We start from the raw sequence: 22,013 nt of genomic DNA on the forward strand, positions 1-22,013 counted from the left end.
CAATGGCGTTTCTTGATCAGATCTTTCGTCCCCTGCGATAGCTTACTGGTTTCCTGTCTAACGGAGTTACCACCGACTTCTATTGCGCACTCCTAATGGTTCCCATGAGATAGTCGTTCATTGCTTCAACACTAAGGTCCTCTTCCTGAGTTAAAGCCGAATACCTGTTCTGTAGCTTGATCCGGAATTCCTGTAGTTTCCCTCTTACCGCTAATTCATTGATTGGCTTCTTGTGTACCAGTTTCTTCCGTTCCCTCCTCAAGTCTAGGCTAATTCGAGTTCTTACCATCCTATGGTCACCGCAGCGTACCTTGCCGAGTACGTCTACATCTTGTATGATGCCAGGGTTCGCGCAGAGTATGAAGTCGATTTCATTTCTAGTCTCACCATTCGGGCTCCTCCACGTCCACTTTCGACTAACCCGCTTGCGGAAAAAGGTGTTCATTATCCGCATATTATTCTGTTCTGCAAACTCTACTAATAATTCTCCTCTGCTATTCCTAGAGCCTATGCCATATTCCCCCACTGACTTGTCTCCAGCCTGCTTCTTGCCTACCCTGGCATTGAGGTCGCCCATCAGTATAGTGTATTTTGTTTTGACTTTACCCATCGCCGATTCCACGTCTTCATAAAAGCTTTCGACTTCCTGGTCATCATGACTGCATGTAGGGGCATAGACTTGTACCACCTTCAATTTGTACCTCTTATTAAGTTTCACAACAAGACCTGCCACCCTCTCGTTAATGCTATAGAATTCCTGTATGTTACCAGCTATTTCCTTATTAATCAGGAATCCGACTCCTAGTTCTCGCCTCTCCGCTAAGCCCCTGTAACACAGTACATGCCCGCTTTTTAGCACTGTATATGCTTCTTTTGTCCTCCTAACCTCACTGAGCCCTATTATATCCCATTTACTACCCTCTAATTCCTCCAATAATACTGCTAGACTCGCCTCACTAGATAGCGTTCTAACGTTAAACGTTGCCAGGTTCAGATTGCAATGGCGGCCTGTATCCACGTAAAAAAGCAAAAAGCAAAAAGCGACTTATGATATTTTTGTGTTGCAATAATCACTCTCTTAAACACTGTGTTAGAAACAATTCCTTCACATGGTTTTTGAAGGCATTTCTAGTCATACCGAAATGAATGTTATTTTCTAGCTTATTTAGAATTGTTAGTATTTGGTAGCTGGTTATTTTTTTACAATAATGGGCCATTGTGTTTAGTGTTCGTTTTCTTTTTAGTCTCATATCGTGAGGAACTTCATTAATGTTATCGTATATATATATATAGTGCATTGTTATGTATGTACTGCAGTAGTTTAATATCATAAACGTCGTCAGCTTTAAGCATTCTGTATTTAACAAATAACGGTAATGTGCTTAGTTCATAATATGGTCCCTCATAGTTTTCGTAAATGCGGAATATCTTCTTTTGTGGAATAATTAGCCTGTTTGAGTTAGTTTTTGTTGTGGTGCCTCCCCCCCATACTAATATTCCGTACGATAATCTGAAGTAGAACAGTGAAGTGTGTATCTTTTGTTCCAGCCAGATAGGTATTAAGTGTGCAATTTTATGCAAGCATCCAACAGATCGGGAGAGTTCGGTGGCTAAATTATTAATGTGTACATTCCATGAAACTTTTGCTCCTTAACCCTCGATATCTGTTGCCCTTCAAAAGTTAAAACTATTTCCCTACTTAGTGGTTGGTTAAGCTCACGAAATATTATGCACTTTGTTTTCGGTGTGTTAAGCTGTATGAACGCCTCTAACCCTACAGCTAGAATAGAACTGGCAGAACTTTCTAAGCTAATCAACAAGCATAAGACTGCGGACACCAGGAACTATAATATGGATAGAATTGAACAGGCTCTCAGGAACGGAGGAAGCCGAAAAACAGTGAAGAAGAAACTAGGAATAGGCGAGAATCAGATGTGTGCGTTAAGAGACAAAGCCGGCAATATCGTTACTAATATGGATGAGATAGTTCAAGTGGCTGAGGAGTTCTGTAGAGTTTTATTCAGTACCAGTGGCACCCACGACGATAGTGAAAGAGAGAATAGCCTAGAGGAATTCGAAATCCCACAGGTATCGCCGGAAGAAAGAAAGAAAGCCTTAGGAGCTATGCAAAGGGGGAAGGCAGCTGGGGAGAATAAGGTAACAGCAGATTTGTTGAAGGATGGTGGTCAGATTGTTCTAGAGAAACTGGCCACCCTGTATACGCAATGCCTCATAACCTCGAGCGTACCGGAATCTTGGAAGAACGCTAACATAATCCTAATCCATAAGAAAGGGGACGCCAAATACTTGAAAAATTATAGACCGATCAGCTTACTGTCCGTTGCCTACAAAGTATTTACTAAGGTAATCGCAAATAGAATCAGGAACACCTTAGACTTCTGTCAACCAAAGGAGCAGGCAGGATTCCGTAAAGGCTACTCAACAATAGACCATATTCACACTATCAATCAAGTGATAGAGAAATGTGCAGAATATAACCAACCCTTATATATAGCTTTCATTGATTACGAGAAAGCGTTTGATTCAGTCGAAACCTCAGCAGTCATGGAGGCATTACGGAATCAGGGTGTAGATGAGCCATATGTAAAAATACTGGAAGATATCTATAGCGGCTCCACAGCCACCGTAGTCCTCCACAAAGAAAGCAACAAAATCCCAATAAAGAAAGGCGTCAGACAGGGAGATACGATCTCTCCAATGCTATTCACAGCATGTTTACAGGAGGTATTCAGAGACCTGGAGTGGGAAGAATTGGGGATAAAAGTTGATGGAGAATACCTTAGCAACTTGCGATTCGCTGTTGATATTGCCTTGCTTAGTAACTCAGAAGACCAACTGCAATGCATGCTCACTGACCTGGAGAGGCAAAGCAGAAGGGTGGGTCTGAAAATTAATCTGCAGACAACTAAAGTAATGTTTAACAGTCTCGGAAGAGAACAGCAGTTTACGATAGGAAGCGAGGCACTGGAAGTGGTAAGGGACTACATCTATTTAGGGCAGGTAGTGACCACGGATCCGGATCATGAGACTGAAATAACCAGAAGAATAAGAACGGGGTGGGGTGCGTTTGGCAGGCATTCTCAAATCATGAACAGCAGGTTGCCACTATCCCTGAAAAGGAAAGTGTATAACAGCTGTGTGTTACCAGTACTCATATATGGGGCAGAAACCTGGAGGTTTACGAAAAGGGTTCTGTTGAAATTGAGGACGACGCAACGAGCTATGGAAAGAAGGATGATGGGTGTAACGTTAAGGAAGAAGAAAAGAGCAGATTGGGTGAGGCAACAAACGCGGGTAAATGACATCTTAGTTGAAATCAAGGAAAAGAAATGGGCATGGGCCGGACATGTAATGAGGAGGGAAGATAACCGATGGTCATTAAGGGTTACGGACTGGATTCCAAGGGAAGGGAAGCGTAGCAGGGGGCGGCAGAAAGTTAGGTGGGCGGATGACATTAAGACGTTTGCAGGGACAACATGGCCACAATTTACATGACCGGGGTAGTTGGAGAAGTATGGGAGAGGCCTATGCCCTGCAGTGGGCGTAACTAGGCTGATGATGATGATGATGATGATGATGATGATGATGATGATGATGATGATGATGATGATGATGATGATGATGATGATGATGATGATGATGATGATGATGATGATGATGATGATGAAGCTGCAGCCTATTTTTCCGGAGCCATGCCGCGAGGGACGCAAGGTAGGTGTTGGCCCTTCTTACCATAAGAGATCTGTGGACTTAAAGAAGATGTTAGTATCATCGGCATACATAATAAGTTCAGGAGAGTTGGGTATAGTTACAATGTCATTAATGTAACCAAGAAATACAAAAGGTCCTAGTACTGAGCCCTGTGGAACTGCTTGTGTTATCTTTATCTTTGATGATGTGGTGTCCTTTATTTGCACCATTTGATAGCGGTCACTCAAGTAGTTTTTAATGAGCTCTAGAACAACTCCCCGCAACCCGCATCTAGACAGTTTGTGCCATACGATATCGTACTTTATTGGGTCAAATGATTTGTTTAAGTCTAGAAACAAACAAAGTGTTACCTCTTAGATCTATGTTTGTATGTATGGTATCTTTATTACAGCACAACGCTTCTTCAGTTGATCTGTTTTTTGAAGTTCATATTGGCTACTAGACAATATTTTAAATCAATCAATCAATGAATCAACCAACCAATCAATCATTTTTATTTACCACTTCATAGAGCGGAGGGCATGGGAAGAAAAAGCTCTAGTGAGCATGACTAGGCTTTTCAGCCTATTACAGTCCAGCAGCAAGCAGTGGCGGTATACACAACCTAGGTACATAAACATAAGCAAAGAAACAAACATTAAGCTTGTATGCAATTATAAAAAAGCGAGAAGCGAAGAAAAACACATATCAAAGACAATTTTCACATTTGAGATTCCAGGTATGAATTCCACACGAAGAAAGGATGAACCTCAGACCTGCAACATGAGATATCAAAACCATTTCATGTTAAAACACTTAATACTGAGGGTAAAGTTATTTTCTACATTTGGGCTCCGTAATTCGTGCGTGGCGTTCTTGTTTAAATATTTTCCTGAGCTGTAAAAGACGCACAGAAGCGTATTGGGTTAACTCTGCTATTTCTTTAAGCATCGAGCTATTGTTCTTTACTTCGTATTCGTACCGAAGAACTAGGCGTAGGTTATAAATAGTAAAAACCGTTGGAATATCAGCCGTTTGGAAGAGTTTAGCGAAAGGATGATCTCTGGCTAAGTTGTGAATGATGCTTAAAGCTTTCTTTGGAAGGACGCAGACCTTTTGTAAAGCTGTGTGCGTGGCAGTGCTCCATACGAGTTGACAGTAATTCACTAGTGACACGAGCAAACATTTGAAGAGCAGCAGTTTGATATTAGTAGGATGGACGTGAGTGTTACGGTATACGAGACCAATAAAACGTGAGGCAGCTGAACACACGTGACTGACATTCACATTCCACAGCAACTTTTCTATAGACTAAACACCAAGGGTTTTGAATGCTGACACAATTTTCATGTTATTGGGTCTATAAGTCAAAGATTCATAGCATAATACATTTTTACTCTTGGGGCGAGAAATCATCGCTTTTGTTTTGGCCGCACTAATTTCTAATGCATTTAGTTGCTACCATGCAACGCTCGAGTATGACAAGCAGTTCGCCAGCTTTTCTGATTAAGGACTTAAATAAAAAATTCGAAACCAAGAGTGACTAGATTTTAAGTTTTTCCTTTAAAGGCAACAAACTTCATCAAATTTGGTGCAGTGGTTGCCGAGAAAAACGAATTCTCTTTTTACATGTACTTAGATAGGAGCACCCGAGCTAAAGCTTCCTCTTAAGGCATGTACGCCTCATGCAATAATGCATGCGGCACAGTTGCCGTAAAATCCTATTGTTTATGGAACTCGTGCGTGCTGCTTTACGCTGCTTAAAATTTCGCTATGAAGTTCTGATGTGTCTGCTATATTTCTCTGCGCTGTTATTGCTTATAGAATTCTGGCAATACCATAATTGTCGAACTGGCATCGGCAAGGAGGTAATAAAACGACGTGAAAGCATTCGGTGTTTGTTAGGTGCGGTCCAACATTAGAACACTGCAAAACATATCCGGGTGCGCAGCAGTTGCCCTTGTCCATCGACATCGCGGCTTTCAGCTGTCGCTACAGCGTAGCGGCCCGTGATCCTAGAGGCACTGCAACTGGCGTACTGCGAAGTTTCCTCTTGATTTCAGCCAAGCTGTACACTCAGCTGTACTCAGCTGTACACGCAGAAGTTAACATGCGTAGGAAACCCGCGTTCAGTTTACTACATTGTAAAAGGCAACGGTCGCCAAGGGCAGAGACCAAAACACCTGACGGTGGTAGCCCCCAGGTAGAATAGGCGACGGAATGTGTGATGTATAGGACACCGCCTATCATTTCGCCTTTTCTGATGGGGAAATTCGCAATCGTGGAAAATTCGTCGTGCACTTGAGCCAATATGGTCCCTTTTTGATTCTAGCGCTGTTTTTTTCCACTCTTAACTGTAAAGAATCCAACGAAAATTGACAGAACATCCAAAACATATTCTGCATTCACACTTTCGGCGATAAAAAATCAATATTCCGCACTCGTGCCATTGGGTATATAAATGAAGCCAGCAAGACAGCATCTGCGGAGTTCCCGAAAAGTGAGAACCATGCGTAAGATTGTGCTGTTTAAATGTGGACCACACTCTTCCGCCGTCATCATTTGGTATTCGTTCACGCTGCCGCACATGTACGGCGGCTGCCCTACAAGGGCTAAGTCATGGATATTTATAAATACAAGTTACGACTATCAATTCGCGCTTGTTAGGAAGTTAGAGCTTTGTATGATCACTATCGTAAACAAGCTGGACAATCTCGTTACCCACTCAGTCTTCCTTCCATCGGCGGCCCCACGTTGTGTCCTGTGAAAAAAAAAAGAACAAACGCTATTCACATCATGTAAAATCAGGAATAGAACAAAAAAAGCTCGGAAGAAAGACTCGTCGTTCTTGTGTCTCGTACCTTGCGTTTTTCTCCATCCCTGTTCATTTCGCTGTTGCTAATTGTGCACCGATAACGACTTGCCCACTCACCGTTGTCGCAAAGCAAATTTTAATATCGCGCGTATTTGAGCGCGCGCCTTGACTTCGCGGAAATTCTATTCTTCATCGTTTTTGGTTCCGCCGCGCAGTCAACCTCGCGCCTCGCGAAGGAATCCCGAGACAGCGTGCCACGGGCAAGGCGTGCCCACAGAATCGCGCAGATGCTCGTGCGAACCACGCGACCCAAGATCCAGCAGCTTGGCTCCACGGATTTCGCCCATCACTGCGTCCAAACCTAGAAGCGGCCCAACTACGCGGTGGTGATGCCAGAGGACCTGACTCCACGGCAAAGCTCCAACGGAAGCGTAAGACCCTTACTTCGCTCCCTGCTTCGTCGGTCAAGGGGGCAACGAAAACCTTTCTCATACGCCGTGGTGGCTTAGCTGCTTCATCGGCCCCTGCTTCTCAGCACGAGGTCGTGGATTCGATTTTTCCCTCGAGGTATAGCGTACTATAATGACAGCCGCGTTGTTACTGTCGTACACGCGCAAGATATTTTGGAATAAATGCAAGTGCGAACAAGCAAAAATAATCGCAGCACCCGTTCTATGTAACAATATACAGCTGAGTATTATCTGCACTCGTTCCGTAGCCGGTGTTTAAGCATGTTGTCGACCCAAATTCACACTACGGTGAATTAATTAGGCTACAGTTAAACATGAATGAGGCTGGAAATGCAATAACGTGGCCTAGTACCTTTCGAATTGTTCGCGTTTGAATTTATGCTGTTAGTACCTAAGAATATAGACATGGCTGACGCCAAGAACGTATCCAGTTCCAGCAGGACACGGAAAAACACAAAAATGTACCGTATCGTGCGATCTTTTGCCTTTCTCACTTCACATACACCTATTGGCGGCGAGGAGTTACGGAGTCGCCATCTATCGGAAGCGCCTCGCTGGCGAAGTATGAGGGATCATGCGGCGCGCTCCTCATAGGTTTTGCTGTCAGCGCTCACTGAAAACACCACACGTGAGCTCTCCCGTACATTTCTATAAGTACTTTCGAAACGAGAGAAGTTTCTTACTGTCTAAACAATAACCTTGGGCAAACTGAAAGCACACAATCGTTTACAGACGCTATCTCCTTACCGAATACGTGCAGTGAACGCCACTGCGCGCGGTCGCCGCGATGGAGTCTCTCGAACCGGCTTCTTGAGTGAAAGGTAGGTAAACGCTGAGAGCAAACTATGTGAAATATGTTCTTATAGTGTTTGTATAACTAAATGGAGCGTAATAGAACGAAGCCTCAATGCAGCGATCGCGCAGATTCGCAGCGACCGACTGCGCGTCTGCATGCTTGTCCGCGCACTGTTTCGCTTTCTTCGCGTGCGCGTTTTCGCACCGTGCCTTGAGCTTTAGGCCTCAGAATATGAGCATTTGACAGTATACAAGCAACCGTTGTTGCGCGGACGCTATTAGAGCTGTTCAAAAATAATTTCATTGTAGAGACTTCGACGCCTGTGATGTCCCGTCGCGACGATTCAATCTTTTTTTTCTTCTAAATTCTTTGACCTTTCAATATTATTTTTCGAGTTGCGTCGCACTCTATGTTTATCCGAGTTCTCAGCGCGCAATTTCCCGCTGCTCCTGTTTTGTAATCCAGTGCAATAATTCATAACACAAACATGACCATATGCCATGATTTTTTTAAATGTGCTTCTTACCGCTGTCTTTCCACTCCACTGAACTTGCGAGCATCTATAGCATCGACAAGTTCATAGACCAAACCGTCATGACATTAGTCGGGCAGCGGACTCGGGCGAGCGTCTCAGTGCTCGTTTTCAGAACATCGCAGACCGGGCGCCGTAGCAGAAATCTTCCTCGCGTCTGTGCTTCCTGCATACCCGAGTTGTAGCCGATGACTGCTTGCCGGTTTTATGTTTCGCGAACCAAGCTTCACGCAGCTTCTTGTCCTGCGGCTACGTGTGAATAAGGCTGACACCGGCCTCCGTTACGTGCGTCCGGCCCTGCGGAACCAAGCAGTAGCCTACCATATATGTTGCGCGCCTTCAAAGGCAGCCACTACCTATTGTAGTGCTTTGAAGCGTTGTAACGGAGACACTCGAAGTGGGAAAATTTCGCAACACTAAAGGACGACCGCAGCGTACGAGGGAATTTAAACTCGTTTTCAGCTCGCTTCGGCGCGCCCGAAGCAGCCGACGCGGCCGCTATGTCCACGTGATCCCTCCTAGCACGTCACGCCGACGGTGGCGCCAGCTTTTCCAGTGGTGGAGCTTGAAGCCAATAGCGTACGTGTATATACAACGCAGCGCTATGTATTGACGTAGTGAAAGGCCTAACCGACAATTTGACGCTTCCTGAATAGAGCAGGCATATTCACAGCTAATACCCAAACCTGAAGCTTTACTTACCGGTATTCATTCGGTGTTGAAAACTTTCTGTTATATAGAAAAATGCAGCTAAGGTTTTGCTTTGGGAAATGACGTTGACATTGTGCTTGAAGAAATGATAGATTTTGATATTCGCATGTCGGTTGTCACACTTCTGCGGCAGTGGAGCGCAGGCTACGAGACATTCTCTGGCACTCGAAACTGTCCCCGTGAAGGACTACGTAGACATCGCTTTGGTTTTCTGCGGCACATTGCACGATTTCACTCGCATCGGCGTGGTTCTCGCTCTTCATATGGGTAACGCCAGTGATAGTTGCTAAACTAACGCCTCACTGCCGTAACATACAGCATCTAAGTAGAGAAGCTGCACATCGTGATGTCACGAGCACCCCGCCGGCTGCAGTCAGTTTCAGTATAAGCGAGATAGTTTAAAGAAAAAACTGTATACACGCCAACTTTCTGTAAATATGAGGTGAATATTAGGCTAATTTCGTAATGTTACTTGGTGTACTTACTCTTCAAAGAGACACAAACCATGCCTTAGCGATGTGCTATGTAAACAGCAAAGTGTAGTAACAGCATGACAGGTGTTTGTCCACAGGTCTGCAAGATGGCACCACGGAGTGGCCGCTTACGAGTGTCCGCTCAGTGCTTGGTCGGCAGCTGTCCCAGCGGGTGCCGGTCGGTCAACCAGCTCTTCTCCAACCTTTGCTCCGTGCGTAGCATCTTGGGCCATCACCGGGTGGACCTCGACAAGTCCTGCACGACCAGCGCAGTCGATGCGTGCTTCAACCTTGCACAGCGGACCCTATGGAACAACTTCCTGTGCGTCATCATCATCGAGCTACGCGAAGGACAGCTGGCCCTGACTTGCCTGCGCGGACGCGTGGTTCCATTGGCCTTCGGCAAGCAGCGTAGGCGCTCGTTCATTCTGGTTAACTGCTCGCTGATGGAGCACCACTCCATCGAGGTCGTGGAGTTGTGCGAGTCCCGCATGTCGCCAAAGCAGTTCCTGTTACGGGACGGCCTCGAGCGTAGCGAACACCTGAGGCACGCCAGGCTCTGCTACCACCTGCTGGACTACCCGACGAGGGACCTGATGGACGCGCTCCGCTGCACAGTGACCACGCTCGACGCGCTGGAGATCGTGGGCGTGAGCATTCTGTGTGGGCTGCCAGACAGGTGCGACGTCATGCGCGCGCTCGTCTGCCACGAGAACGAGAGCGACGTGCCCGAGGCTCACGCGTTGATGCGCTGATGCGCATGCTACGCGGCAGCGCCAGATCCACGTCCAGGAGCTGTTCCCGAGGGCCGACTCCTGCTACGTGCTGGCCGACCTCGTGTCCTGCGTCGCAGTCATCGAGCAGCTCGTCGTGAGCCCCTGTGCTACATGCACGTAGGGGACGCTGCAAGGTTTCGCGGCGTTCTTCGTACAACTCGCCGGAAGGCGCGCGATGATCGAGACAATTGAGAAGTACAGCTTTGAAGCGAGCGAGTTGGACCTCGGAGACTTCTCCATTGCCCTGAGCGAATTGCTCGGTGGCCTGGCGCATTTGGATGCTTTTGCAGGTCAGCGCGAGATTCTCGTGATTTGAAAGGCGTATTAAAGAGTTTTCGTTTGCTACTTTGGCCACTTTTGATGGATGAGTGATGTCGCACAATAAACAATGGGACATACATAGTGACCCAAGTTGCCTATTAGATTAAGCCTTTAAGTTATGAGCCGGTTGCGATCTTTGCAAGCAGGCTACCCGTGCCACTGGGTATATGCCCGAATCAAATTTGCACGTAAATTACGCGCAATTAATTACTTGCAGGCAATTGACTTTAACCTCAATAGGCGCGCATTCCCTCTGCTGCCCACTCTCCGCCTTCCTGCTTTGCGAGCGCGAGGAGGCACCGTAGCATCACGACACCATTCTCGGCTCATCCACCCAAGCATTCGCTCGCACCTACAGCACACGGGGGGCGACCGAGGTGTTATGGCACTTAGACTTTATGCGGAACGTCGCGGCGACCCCGACTGCGGAAATTCGCCCAGCGTGTCGATCTAATTGTTATTGCAATAAAAGAACGTTTTACAGTTACGCTTGACGACGACGCGTGCGGTCAAATGGTTTCGTTTGCACTCGACTCTGCGTCACCCGCGCTCTTTCGCGTTTCAGCAGTTTCGTTATAGCGTACTGCTGCGCTGGTTTAGCTAGCTCGTGAAACTCGTACAAATTGGAAGTAGCAGAGATCGAGACCCATCGCGACGAGCCTCAAAGTCCGTATTTATGATTCGCCGCCTGCTTTCCTTTTCTTTCTCGCCCTCTCTGCTCTGAATCAATATTTGCTCGGTTTCTGGCCACGCTTTTGCGTTTTCAAACAGAAACCGTATTGCCAGCTGTCGCGCGCCACTACTTTTACTCACCGACTGCAATAAAGGGCGGTGTTGGTGTATGCAATGTGCCGACTCCCCGCTCAGTGGCGGGTGATTTGAATTGAGCAATAGGGGTTGGTAAAAGACGATTGAAGCTTTAGTGGCACAAACGTAAGGAGACCAAAAAACTGGAGGCACACAAAAGCAAAGTCGCCAATAGTGGCTAAGAAAGTTTGATTCCAGGAAATCTTTGTGCGTATTAAAAAAAGGAAGTTAGGACATTAAGCAAAATGAGAACAAAATCTTGGTGGCGCCACCCATCACCCGTTTCAAAGACACGATCGTAACATCCATCCATCCATCCATCCATCCATCTAGAAGTACCGTGACCCTTGTTAGAATGACCTCGGTTAAGCCGAATTGTTTAATATAAGGAGCATGGGAATGTTTGTTTCGTTTTCCATAGACTCAATGCAAAAAAAAAATCCGCTTAAGAGGAGACGCCTCAGACGTCCTCTTCAGTTAAGAGGAACATTCGGAGTGACCGCCACCGCTACCAACCCTGGAGGCCAAGGTGCCTCGATGTGCAGCGCTCGGGGGCGCGCGCGTCAAGGTGCCCCTGTACAGGCCTGCGGCGCACATCGCCCGTGGACTGAGGAAAAAACAAGAGGAAACAAAAAGAGACGGTGACATTTCACTTCGTGAACACGGGTGACGCGGAAGCGTATGGCTGCTGTAGCACATACGAAGCTGCCGGACCTCGGTGCGCCTTGACTGTCCGCATCGCAGGTCGTATTCAGGACAGGGCTCGCGCGGCCGCTCCATACGCAGCAGGCGCCGGGGTAGAGCGCTTCCTTGTAAACGTTCGCTTACTAACTAAATTAACAAGCGTGGTGTCAGCGCGCACAGGCAAACATGAGCACATCACACTCGATGACCGCGGACACTAGCTGTCAAAACGCTCGCGTGAGGCATCGCAGCAGAGCAGCGAGCGAAGTGACCTTGCGCTGTCTATCCCTTCAACGAAAACTGAGCGCCGAGAGCACAGCGCACGCAAAGCTACGAGCCATCGGCACACCTAGACGGTGCCCTGAAAGCAGATCACGTTCAAGTTAAACCCGCGCGAGCGCGCGCGGCCCAAATACAACGCCCCCACCCCTCCCTCTCCTCCCCGGTGCCATGAGCGCGACGGAAGACGGCGCCCCTCCCCCTTTCCTCTTTTGCGCACGCGCGATTGAGCCGCGATCGTCAGCTCACTGTCGGACGCTTTCACTCGCACACTTTCACTTTCATTTCACACTTTCACTCGCACGCTTTCACTCTGGCGTTCGTGTTGTCTTTCTCTTCGCGTCCGTATATAATTGTGCGCTGGAACGATGTTTCATAATGCTAATCATAACCAACTAGCCCAGCTGTCCATACTTAGCACTCGCACACAGCGTACGGCGCGCGAGGACGCTGCTATCACGAGGGGAATCCGGTACATCCGTATCGCAAGCGAAACCTGTAGCGACTGCCAGAGGAGTGCGCCTGCGCCCATAGAGTTTCTCACTATAACACCTAGAGGGTAATCTGGCGCCGCCGTCTATGGGAGTTTCTTAAGGGGGCACCGTGCCGTCATGGCAATGACGGTATATGAGTCTGCGAGGCTCGTGTTGGCTGGTGTTGTAAGAGGCTTCGTCTAAAACGTGGATATGGCTACGCAAATAACGCGTTCTCAAAGTAAAATCTTCATAAAATGTTTCCATTCACGCATATTACATCTTTGTTCACCCACAATGCATGACCAAGCGAAGAAAGGCAAGAACAGACGACCAACTGTTTTAAAGCGAGCGCGAACCTTGTCGTCTGTCCTCCAACTTTAGCGGGCCGCTGATACTTCTTACGTAACATGTAGTCGTACACACAATAACAAGTTCTCATAGTTAAACAAAACATGTTTTCGCGTAATAATCAAGCTAAAACAGCTTTTTACGTGCTGTTCTAGTAGAAAATGAATCATTGTGATAGACGGAACGGTACTTGCCAAACGCTTTAAGGTGTCCTGTCTATACGAGAACGATGCCAATCCGAATCCACAATATACCGGCATTCCCACGCATACCATAGCGCAGCAGCGCCAGATTTCCCTCTAGGTAATGTAGTGAGAAACTCTATGCCTGCGCCTACCTTCCTCCTCCGCGATGCTTCGCCTCGTTTCTCCTTCACCACTTCGCTCAACGTCGCCTAGACTTTTCTGTAGCCCTTTGACGGTTTACCGTACATGTACGGCTGCGGTTTTCTGTCCCGCAAGGTCTTCGCCGTACGGGTACGGTTTCGACCCTCCGTTTGAAATTTCGCGCCATAATGACGATGCACGTTCACTGGGAGGTTCTGCCACCTCTTAGGACTTACAAGAAGCGTTTGAAATTTGTGCTACCTTCTTGGGGAGATAAACAGAACTGACTTCTAGCTTCAGCGCGTCGCGCAGACTGCGGCAACACCCCCTTTGCGGTTTCGGTTTCGCCGCGTGATCGCAACGGAGGCGCGCGAAACGACATTTTTCTCTTTGTCGGCACCCTCTTCCAGATGCGATGGAAGTTGATTTCTATCTTGATTGGCGCTGCGCTTAGCTTGTTTATAACCGCCGCTAGCGAGGTATCATCGCTCTCAGCGGCAACGGGCTTTCGCGGTTTCGGCTCCGCCGCAACGGAGGCGCGCGAAATGTGATTTTTATCTTTGTCGGCACGCTATCGCAGGGGCGGCGGAAGTTGATTTCTATCTTGATTGGCACTGCTCTTAGCTGGCTTATCATCGACGCTCATGAGGTATTCTCGCTCTCTGCGCCGGTGCGGAGACTCGTGTTTCAAGAAGTACCTCACTCTGAAATACTATTGAACATTTTGCAGTTCTGAGTGATGCCGACACCAAAATACTGTTGCTAATTTTCTTTTTACTATTTATTCCCGACTTTATACATCTTGTAGATTCAAGATCCGCAATAAAGTAATTTGACCACCTGGGAAAGTTTTCTTCAAAATAATTCGACCCTCAAAGGGCTAGGTTGCATCGCTTTGCCGCGCGCCCAGCGCGCTCCTTCGTACTTAGCTCGGAGTCTGCACGGATGACCTGCGAGGCGGCATATGCCTGCTTTAATCCGCGAGTGAACTTTTTCCATTACCACGAAGACAGAGACGGATTTTTAAAGAAGTTAGGTGCGATAACATCGGAAACTCTGCCTCGGCTTTGTTATCGCAGAATATGTTACATGTTTAACACGCATGCTTTGGAATAACAGCGTGCGCGATGTCCTTCGTTTCTTCAAAACAGTTTCTGCAATGCATTCATTCGACATGTCCACAATGTCTTGCGTACCGACTTACTTCAGGCACGTCAAAATCAGGCTGTTTGTTTCGTTCTTTGCCATTGCCTCGTGTGTAGCGAGTGTATAACGGGAACGTACCAAGCTCGAACTTAACCTTTCGAACCTCTGCAGTAAGGCGGACGATAGTTTGACCAGCCTTTATTGACAACATATATTATACTGATCACAAATTGAAAAAAAAAAATATTGTTCGCTCCACTTTAGTACGCACCACCTTGCATCGATCACAAAGTGAAACTCCAAGCTTTGCGCCGTCGAATACACCTGTTTGCTGATAGCTTCGCATACAAAAAAGTTACGTCCAACTGAAACAAGCTGCCAGCCTCCATCGCTGCTAATCCAGTAGCGTCTACATTTAAAGCTGCAACCACTTATATTGCAAGCTTTTCTACTCCTCTCAGCAACCCCATGTGCGGCATTGTGAGCTATGAAATAAAAAAAAATAAATACAATAAAAAAGACAGCTGCCACTGCTTGCGCACCGCGTAGTAAAAAAAAACATTGTGCCAGAAAATGTCGCACCGCCACCTGTTTGAGTCTTTATAGTGAAACAGCTATAACTTTTCACCTTTTCATCTTTGCTCCATTTCACGGATTCGCGATCGCAAATTTAAATACTGGAACACACACAGTTCTTCCAATAATAAGATGTGTCTTACGCGATCTAATTTTTCGTTTTTTGACATGTACTATAATGCCACTAAAACTCTCAATAACTTGACATTTTTCGGCTGGAGAATGAATGTTGGGAACAAACATATTCAACGACATCTGATTAAGGCATAAGAGCTACTCACTGAACATCGCAGCCCCGATGCAGTATTATAAATCTTCCTCGCGTCATCCGGACGCGAGGAAAAGCTTCCGGACCACGCGGCCACCGCAAGGCTATATAGAGGCCTTAGGCATGCACAACACGATCGAGGAGCTCTTAAACGCTCACCACATAGCCCGAGTCCGTCGTCTCTCGCTAACCCCGGTGGCCCGCACAGTCCTCCGGAAGCTCAGTCTCGACGCTATCCCCGAACTTACAGAGTACATGACGATTCCGCGAAAGGTCAGGGGGAATATTTATGCCCCACCTCTACCCCGCAACATGGACCCCGAGTTCCATCAGGGCCGTCGTCAGGCCCGTAGTGAAGCCATTTGGCGACGCTACGGCTCGCAAGATGGAGTGGTCTACACAGACGCAGCCAGGCCATGGCCATGCATGCGGAAGCGAATACCGTCATCAGCGACAGCAAGCAGGCCATGGGCAATTTCGTCCGCGGTAGAATTTCCAAACAGGCGTACCATGTACTCACACGACGCCCCCTGAGCGGCTTGATATCCCTCGTGTGGACGCCCGCTCACGCGGCTGTGCCCGGCAACACAAGAAGTCATATCACAAGAAGCCAACAAACACTGACACCAAGGACAACATAGGGGAAATTATTTGCGCTTTATAAAGGAGATAAAGAAACGATAAATTAATGGAAACGAAAGTGGATGAAAAAGCAACTTGCCGCAGGTGGGGAACGATCACACAAGCTTCGCATTTCGCGTGCGATGCTCTGCCAATTGAGCTACCGCGGCGCCGTGTCCCCATACACTTTCTTGGGTATTTATGTTTCCTTGTAGAACCCTGGGAGTGTTAGCCAGCGCCACCACTCACAGACCTTGACGGCGGGTGTGGAACACCCTTTCTGCCGCAGGCGTCACGAGAACGTGATCTTTTTGGGTGAAGGCAACCGGTCAATAAACCCACGCATGCTACCTGAAGCCATCAATGTTGCCGGATTCGAGACCCTCGTTACGTAATAAACGAGAAGAAAGGGGGTTAATCGAGGGCCCCATTTCTGTTAGTCATATCACAAGAAGTCAACAAACACTGACACCAAAGACAACGTAAGGGAAATTATTTGCGCTTATTAAAGGAGATAAAGAAACGATAAATTAATGTAAATGAAAGTGGATCAAAAAGCAACTTGCCGCAGGTGGGGAACGATCACACAAGCTTCGCATTTCGCGCGCGATGCTCTACCAATTGAGCTACTGGGAAATGCGAAGGTTGTGGGATCGTTCCCCACCTGCGGCAAGTGATTGATTTCACTGGGCAATCGCTGGACCATTGAAACAAAAGTGGTTGAACGTGAGAGAGGAAGCTGAATTGTGCCGACTGTACATGAAGCATAACGTTGACTTAGAGCCCGCACGGCTAGCTTCGAACGTCAACCGCGGTAGTACCAGAGTGTCTATGACGTTGCGCCACTGAGCACGAGGTTGCGGGTTTGATCCCGGCCATGGTGGTCATATTCCAATGGGGGCGGAATGGTGAAACGCTCGTCTACAGTGCAGGAACCCCAGGTGGGCATGCATCATCTAGAGTTGCCTGCTACGCCACGACTTCCAATAATATAATCAATTTTGCGAGTAAAACCGCAGAATCTTTTTATTGTGACTCGCATTCTTCGCTTTCTTGGGACATTTTGAGCCTGCCTATCTATCTATCTATCTAATCTATCTATCTATCTATCTATCTATCTATCTATCTATCTATCTATCTATCTATCTATCTATCTATCTATCTATCTATCTATCTATCTATCTTTCTCCGACACAGCTGAGTGAGTGAGTGAGTGAGTGAGTGAGTGGAGAAACTTTATTGCAGGTCCAGGGAGGACGCGAACTCGTCTCGCACCCAAGTTGTCTACCAGCTTGGGACACCAGGAATTTGCTCGTAGTCGGGAGGCTGTCGTGGCCATTTCATCGTCGTCATTCCAGCTTCGTCATCTGACTCTAGTCATGCTTCCCTCGTCACGTCGTCTTCGCCGACAAAGTGGTCAAGCTTGCCTAATAGCTTCGACCACAACGCGCTTTTGGTCGTGATGCAGCCAGGATGGTTGCTTCTTCACCCTTTCAGCTTTGTCATCCGACTGTCGTCATGCCATCGGCGCGACGCTGTTGTAACACTGTCTTCATAACTTCGTTGTAATATCGTCATCGAGATGCCGCCGTGGCCGTTCCGTCATCATTTCTCCAGCTTCGCCATCCGACTTTCTTCATGCCTTCGTCTTCACGCTATCGCCCTAACGCCATCGTTGCCATACAGTCGTCGTCATGGAATCGTCACGCCATCGTCGTCATGCGGTCATCGTCATCCCATTGTCTCCACAATATCGTCGTGCCAAGGTCTCAATTGAGTGGTCGTCACTCATTCGTTTCTATACCGTCGTCGTGATGTCGTCGTGGTCGTTCAGTCCTAGTTATTCTAACTTCGTCATGCTACTGTGCTTGTGCTGTCTTCCTGAGACCCTCGCAATTGCAGTCATACTGATCTCGTCACGCTATCGCCTTACCATCGTAATCACTTCAGATATGTTATCCCAGTATCGTCGTGCCGTAGTCGTTATACCGCCTTCCTCATCATATTGTCCTCATACCATTGTCATGCCATCGTCATCACGAGTCGCCGTAATACAGCTGTCTGCATACATTTGGTGCCATACCGTCGTCGTGCCGTCGCGGTCGTTCTATAGTCATCCTCTTAACTTCGTCATCCACCTGTCGTCATGCTGGCGCCGGCATGCCATCATCGTCGCACAGTCGTCGTCATCCGGTTGTCATCGCATTTTTCTCTTGATAATGCCAAGCGAGTCATTTTATTCTAATTATGCAGCCTTCCTTTAATCGCGATCATGCCGCCGTTCCCATGCCATTGTCGTCATTGTGTCGCCTTCAGAAGGTCGCTGTCGTGCATCTGTTGTCCCACCGTCGTCGTAAAGTGGTCTTGCGGTTGTGCTCGTGCCATCGCCGTCATTCCAGCTTCTTTATCCGGTTGCCTTCATCCGGTTGTAGTTATAGTATCGTCATCATTTCACCATTGTCATCTCATTGTCTTCATGTTCTCGAAGTCATACTGCCTTTGTTGTTCCATCGACGTTTATCCTTGTTCCTTCCATCGCCGTCACAGCGCCGTCGTTATGGAGTAATTGTCTTGCCATCATTCTCGTTAGCAACTTTGCCAAGCAAGTGGCATAGAAAAGTTTGCCTATAGTGGATGCAGGCCGCGTCGGTTAAAGCAGAAGTAATTCAAGCATTTCATGACAACTACAAACTAGAAATAAACGATATTCAGCAATATGAATTGTCACATCACTTGAATAATAATTGCATTACCGTAGGCAACCATATTCAGATAGCTTCCACCATAATTTTTTTCAAACGTATTCAAACTCTATGGCTTGGGTACTTAACGGTAGAGTTAATCACACTTTTTTGTCAACTGCATCTTACTCGCCGTTCTCAACTCTTTTGGGAGGGTTCGAACATTCAGATTCCCTCTCTTGTGAGCGATGCTGCAACATCCTAAACAGAACCGGTTCAGAGCACGCGGGCACCTCTAGAAACCACTGCTGATACTTTTCCGGCATTAGACGTTAGTCGAGTGAGTAATGTCAGCCTTGGCTGTGTGCAAAGAAATGGCACGCACTTGAATTTATTACTGCCGTCGTTGGGATACATGACTGCTGTTAATGTTCGTCTCGTTCACCGAGGCTCAACAACAGAGAGGTAGCTGTAGCGGTGACGCCACGCACTATTCGTGAGACACACCAATTCTGATGTGTTTCAAATGAGGACGCATAGTCTTGCATGAGGTCACTGTCTTCCTATTTGGTAGAATACTTTGATACAGTTTAACTTCTATTGAAAGTTATAAATTTTCACTAAAATGTTAAGCAGCATAGAAAAAGCGACCGAAAAACAAATCAAAATGAGCGCTTGAATGGGCAGAGGTCGAACAGGTTGTTCCGTTATAGCTGCTATAGCTGCTCGTTATAGTGGAAGTGGTAGGACTGAAGCCCAGTGAGATGTCTAGGAGTTCTTCAGGGTCATTTTGCATTTTCTTTAGCTTGTTTGTAGGATCAGCAACCACTTTTTTCATTGTCCCCCTTTGAGGGCCCAGTGGTTGAAGCTCAGACCAGCACAACGAGAAGCATATCTGGCGCTCCCCTACTTTTGCAAAATGGCACACCCCGCATTTGCTTAGTTCTGCTGTTTCCCCTCACATTACCTCGTAACACGGTGGGGATGCTTTACGATGCAGCTTCATTAGGTTTCGCTTAAAAAAACGAAGCACGAACGAAGTATGACCCTTGGTGGACTTGTTCAGAACATCTACCACCGTGATCAACTGGCTTGCGGTCTCCGCTGCCTCAGAGACAACGTCCAACTGGGCGCGAACAAGCCCCGGCAGCGCGATGAGCATCCTTAGCAGCATGTCTCGCCCTCAAACGCCGTATACTGCGACACTTTTTGGTCCTTGCAGTCGTGCACCAAGTTGAAGACATACTGGCTGAGCGTTCTGGCACTGATGGTGACGTGAGGAAGCTTCTTTTTGAATTTTTGCAGGAGATGTTTGGTGTTCTTCCATGTCGAGCTGTTGAACATCAAAGTGTTCGTCGAATTCTCTCGGCGTTCTGAAGAGGGAGTCGAACCACCAGGTTCCGCACTCTCCATCCACTGAAAGGATCCGGAGCTTGAGGAAAGACGGAAGTACCTGTGCCACCGTCACGTCGTTCTCGTTCCAAACGCTGCCGATCTGGAGTAACTTCAGGTTTGGACGTGCCTTAGACACGTGCAGCAATCCGCCTGTGAATATGCAAGTTACTGAGAGGCATGCCAGATGCTGCAGTGATTCGATGCACCCCCATGTGCTTCTATGGCGAACCCGATCCGAGTTGATATCCAGTCGTTCAAGCAAAGGACAGCTGGCGTATAGCTGGCGAAGAATGCCGTCCTCGATGTGGACTTCTCGCGAAGTCAAGAATACTTTCAGGCATTTTAAGCTCTGGAGAAGGCGTACGTCATCTGGCAGCAGCGTATCACTTCCACGCAACGCCACGGCGGTAACAGACTCGCAGATTCGCAGAATGATTGGCATGCTGCGATGTGAGGGCCCTCGGCAAGGTATCACCAGCCCTTTCACCAGTTTGAAGTGCGTCGAGCAAGGAGCGATGTCTTCTACGTAGATAATTGCGGAGACATTAAGCTTGCGGATCAGGGTGGCTCTGTTTAGGCGCTCGTCAACCGGATGCTCTCTTTCCATGTCCAGCAGATTGATACGCACCGCTGTCCAGAGGCAAGGGTCGAAGGCTAACCTCTTCCATCGCTCGCACACCTGGGCTATTGTCGCGAGCGAGAGTTGCGGAAGGTATGCGAATATCTTGAGGACGAGTTCAACTGGGAGGTCGTCAATGTGCAACATCTTCTTCTTCTTCTTCTTCCTTCAAAAGTCTGGCACGTACCCACGAGGAGGAGATTGGTCATGGCACTCAATGGAAACATAACGTCAACTTCTTGCTTCTTGTTAACTTATTGATCTGTACGATCCATATTTAATTACTAGTGAATATAAATTATTATAAGTGTTAATAATGAGGAAAATGTGCTTAACATGAGAGTCTCCCAGTCGCAAGGACATACTCATGCACAATATGACACACTTCCTTTCGGGCTCGACCAGGGGTACTTGCCCCAAAAGATAACATGTTAATCACCGAGAGAGGAAGGCCCATACGCGACAGGGGTTGCTTAAAGTAGGTCTACCTTTCGGAATTATATTTTCGGAGAAAGAGGAGGAAATGGTACGGTGATTATATATCCCCACATGATGCATAAAGGTTCGATGCTGCGATCCCACACCTACTCATGTACATATTTAGTTGAGGTATTCGACATCGTAATAGTGTAATGGAAACTTCGCATTGCCGAGACCATTGCCGAGACGGACAAGACCGCACATTCCAGGGGAAAGCTAAATGTTCGTAATCCGGTGCAGCAACGAGGGGGCTCATTTTTCCTACCTAGGTCTTGTCGCCATGGGAACCTTGTCACCGTTAGCAGAGTAAGGTTGGGTATAAAGAAACTCACTACCTCCAAGCACTGCCTTTGCCAAGCTGTCTGTAATCTCATCGAGTGCTAGTCCACAATGTCCAGGTATCCACAAAACCGGATTGTGTAGCGATCGGTGCAATGGTGAATTATTTGTGCTTTCCATCGACGTAAGAACTGACACGCAATCTGCGAGCAATATTGTGCGACACATTTTTTTTTGAATTTTGTATACGGCCAAACATATGGCCATGAATTCGGCCACATAAAATTGGAGTGTGATCGGGAAGACGGATAGCAAAGCTCCATGCCAGTGTTTGAGAGCAAATGCCTATCGTTGATTTCTGACCTTTTTATTAGGGGTCCGTGGACACTGCATTTTATGATGGAAAACCTTCCAAATACTAAT

The sequence above is a fragment of the Dermacentor variabilis genome, unplaced genomic scaffold (genome assembly GCF_050947875.1).
Source record: "Dermacentor variabilis isolate Ectoservices unplaced genomic scaffold, ASM5094787v1 scaffold_22, whole genome shotgun sequence".
NCBI classification, from domain to species: Eukaryota; Metazoa; Arthropoda; class Arachnida; order Ixodida; family Ixodidae; genus Dermacentor; species Dermacentor variabilis.